A 4,662-nucleotide genomic window follows, 5' to 3' on the forward strand; every position below is an offset into this window, starting at 1 on the left:
TGTCATGCCCTTTGGTCTCACTAATGCACCGGCGGTGTTCATGGACCTCATGAACCGCGTGTGCAAACCATACCTCGACAAATTTGTTATCATGTTCATCGATAATATTTTAGTCTACTCTAAGAGCGAAGAAGAACACGAGGAACATCTCCGACTTGTGCTTGAACTTTTAGGACAAGAACGACTCTATGCCAAATTCTCCAAGTGTGAATTTTGGTTGAAGGAAGTTCAATTTCTTGGTCATGTTGTAAGTGATCAAGGTATTAAAGTCGATCCATTAAAAATCGAAGCCATTAGTAAATGGAAGACTCCTACTACTCCTATTCACATTCATCAATTCTTGGGTCTCGCCGGATACTATCGTAGATTCATCAAAGATTTTTCTTTGGTTGCTCGTCCTCTAACCGCGTTAACTCATAAGGGAAGAAAATTCGTTTGGTCCACCGAACAAGAATCCGCATTTCAAATCTTGAAGACAAAGCTAACCACCGCTCCTATCTTGTCACTTCCCGAAGGTAATGATGATTTTGTTGTGTATTGTGATGCCTCGAAACATGGTTTTGGGTGTGTATTAATGCAACAAAAGAAAGTCATTGCTTATGCCTCTCGATAACTCAAGGTTCACGAACGGAACTATACGACCCATGATCTCGAACTCGGAGCCGTTGTCTTTGCACTTAAAATGTGGAGACACTATATTTATGAAACCAAGAGTACCATCTTTACCGATCGCAAAAGCCTCCAACACATCTTCGATCAAAAGCAACTAAACATGAGACAACGAAGGTTGATTGAAATCTTAAACGATTACGATTGCGAGCTTCGTTAACATCCCTGGAAGGCAAATGTAGTAGCCGATGCCTTAAGTCGAAAAGAAAGAGCGGTGCCTCTTCGTGTCCGAGCTTTAAACATCACCATCCACACCAACCTTAATAGCCAAATCCGGGTAGCCCAAGATGAGGCTCTCAAGGATGAAAACGTTTCACACGAGCTCTTGAACATTCTCGTCTCTCGATTCGAAACTAAGGAAACCGGACTCCGATATTTCACCCGAAGGATTTGGCTGCCTAATTATGGGGACCTACGGGGCCTTATTTTAGATAAAACCCATAAGTCACCATACTCGATTCACCCCGGTGCCAATAAGATGTACCACGACCTTAAAGAACAATATTGGTGGCTGAACATCAAAAGGGACGTAGCTACTTATGTTGCCAAGTGTTTGACATGTTCCAAAGTCAAATCCGAACACCAAAGACCGTCCAGGTTACTTCAACAACCCGAAATCCCGCAATGGAAGTGGGAAAGAATAATAATGGATTTTATCACCAAGCTACCAAAAACGACGGGCGGTTATGACACTATTTGGGTTATTGTTGACCGTCTCACCAAATCCGCACACTTCCTCGCCATGAAGGAGACCGACAAAATGGAGAAACTTGCACAACTTTACATCAAGGAGATCGTAGCCCGACACGGTGTATCTTTATCGATTATCTCCGACCAAGATGGCCGTTTTGTTTCTAGATTTTGGCGTACCTTACAAGAAGCGTTGGGAATGCGATTGGACATGAGCACCGCATATCATCCACAAATCGACGGACAAAGCGAATGCACAATCCAAACCTTGGAAGACATGTTACCAGCTTGCATTGTCGATTTTGGAAAAGCTTAGGACAAGCACTTACCTCTCACCGAATTCTCTTACAGTAATAGTTATCACGCGAGTATTAAAGCCGCACCTTTTGAAGCGTTATATGGCCGAAAATGTCGTTCACCTCTTTGTTGGGCCGAAGTTGGCGACGCCCAAATCACCGGACCCGAACTCATTCATGAAACCACTGAGAAAATCGTTCAAATCCGAGATAGGCTTAGGACGGCCCGTAGTCGTCAAAAGTGCTATACCGACAAAAGACGCAACGACCTCGAATTTCAAGTCGGTGATCACGTAATGTTAAAATTCGCACCTTGGAAAGGTGTAATCCATTTCGGGAAACGCGGGAAGCTAAATCCGCGGTATATTGGTCCTTTCGAGATCTTGGAGCGTATTGGAACCATTGCTTATCGGTTAGATCTTCCGCCTCAATTGAGCTCCGTTCATCCTGCTTTCCATGTATCAAACTTGAAAAGTGTCTTACCGAACCCGATATCGTCATCCCTCTCGAGGAGCTTACTATTTATGACAAACTTCATTTTGTGGAGGAACCGGTTAAAATTGTGGACACCTCCGTCAAAACGTTAAAACAAAGCCGAATCCCGATTGTCAAGGTTCGTTGGAATGCCAAAAGAGGACCCGAGTTTACTTGGGAAAGGCAAGATCAAATGCAAAAGAAATACCCTCACTTATTCCCGGTTCCAAAAACGCAAGATTTCGAGGAAGAAACAACGACTACTACGCCTACTTAAATTTCGGGACGAAATTTATTTTAAGGAGTAGGTAATGTAACATCCCGCCTTTCTCCATTTACTTTTCTGTTTAATTATTTAAAGTCCGTTATATGATTATAACATCCTTCGTTAATACGCGTTTTAAATTATTTCGTTTAGGTAATTCACGCACCCGTTTCCAAAGTTGAGGGACAAACTTGCCAAAGGTTCAAACCTTTGACTAGGTCAAAGGGTCAAACCCCTTTCATCCATTCATTATCACCTCTCTCACTTTACTACTTCCTCCATTTTTCTCTCAATTTTAAATCCAAAGATTCATCATCCAAATCCGAGCTAGCGGGTGTTTGGCAAAACAAATTACAATTTTGGAATCCTTGCAACTTCCTCTTCGATTCCATACCCATTTCATTACATTTGAGTAACTTTCTAAAATCACTAGATTTTGTGTTCTTGATGTTTTTAACTTATAAAGTTGTTAATTAGTATCTATGGCTCAAGTCTAAATGAATATATGATTTATATGTTCGATCTTGTTATTTTTAGTAACTAGCATGAACTTGAAAGTTTGGTGTGTTTGATTGATGATTTGGTTACTTAAATGTTGTTGTTATGATAAAATGTAAGTATTAAATGTGTTCCTAGTATCACTAGCTTCAATTTGATGTGTAGGTTGCTTTAGAATACTTCATGAACTTGATTTGTGATTTTGGTGAATTTGGGTTAGGGTTTGATGAACTTGAAATGGACTTTTGATGCTTTGAATGACATGAAATGTTATTTGTATGTGTTAGGTTGTATTGTATGCTTGATTACCTTCGAAATGGCATATCATTCATGTAAATTGGTTTCCGAATCATGATTTTGCATTTATGAACTTGAAGTATTATTGTTGAACATTAAATGGTCATTCAATGTGAATTTGGTTGTTGTAAATATTGGGGATTGTTTAATGACATGTGTTTAGTTGAATCCTTTGTTAAAATAGCTTTCTAACGATGTATGAAATGCATTCTTGCTGTTTTTAGTTCATTAATTGTGTTGAAAAGGAGTTTGGATCGTGCATACAAATTTTAAAACTGGAAAATAGCTGGAAACAAGAGTGCGCGGCGCGCACCCTTATTTGTGCGCGGCGCGCACTATGGCCTGGACAGATTCTGATCTAGGATCTTTTCACGTAAAATGTTTGCTATGCTAGGGACCTCCGATTCACATGTAACTTGTTCTAACATGCTTATATATGAATAACTAGCACAGAAAAATAGTTCGGGACCCGACCCGAACGTGTTGACTTTGACCAAAATTTGACTTTTTGTCAAACTTAACCAAATGTTCGTGCGATCTTTCTAACTTGCTTGTACACTTGTATCTTTCATGAAACTTGACAATTTGCTTCACATGCTACGTAATCGAGTCGTAACGAGACATAGGACTAATTGAACATCTTTGACCTATCGTGTTTACCGTTATTGATACGACCTATTTGTTTAGGTCAAGATTAGCATTGTTCTTTGCACACGTTACTTGTTGAAGTACTTATTACTCGTGCACACAAGATGAGATCATAGTCTCATCTTTCAACAACTTTTATGCTTTAAACTATGGGATGAGAAACATATACGTATCATACTTTTACACTTCGAACACAAGTACAAAAACGAACATTCCACATGCGGGTTTGAACAAAAAGCCTCAATTCAATTATCATTAGTTACACTTGCAGGGTGTAAACGAGAACTTATATTATGTGATCACATGGGCTTGACGAGCCTCATTTGGACGGTTCGCTACCGTTAGCGGATGAAATATATTTTCGAGTATAGTGTATGTTCTAACACTACATAACAGGGTACAAAATAGTTAAGTTTGATAATTGGGTGCCCGCGATACAAATAATAACTTTGGAATGCAAATGATTTTGATAATCATCTTATATTAAATCTTGTGGTTCAAATATAACGTTAACTAAAACACCTATGATTTCACCAACGTTTTCGTTGACAGTTTTCTATATGTTTTCTCAGGTCCTTGAACGCTACTTGATACATGCTTCTGCACTCTTTTTAATACTTGTTTGGATGTCGAGTATACATGCATAATTGGAGCGTCTTTTGACTACTTTTAAATTTTGTCACATAGGTTTCATTCATACGTTAAACATTGTAATGTAACTAGTCATTTAACTACTTTTGTAAACTTGAAAATCCTTTTACTTATGAAATGAATGCGACATATTTTGGTCAAACATCATGTTAAAGACTTATGATCACGTAACGG

This window comes from Rutidosis leptorrhynchoides, chromosome 11 (assembly GCF_046630445.1).
Source record: "Rutidosis leptorrhynchoides isolate AG116_Rl617_1_P2 chromosome 11, CSIRO_AGI_Rlap_v1, whole genome shotgun sequence".
Lineage (NCBI taxonomy): Eukaryota > Viridiplantae > Streptophyta > Magnoliopsida > Asterales > Asteraceae > Rutidosis > Rutidosis leptorrhynchoides.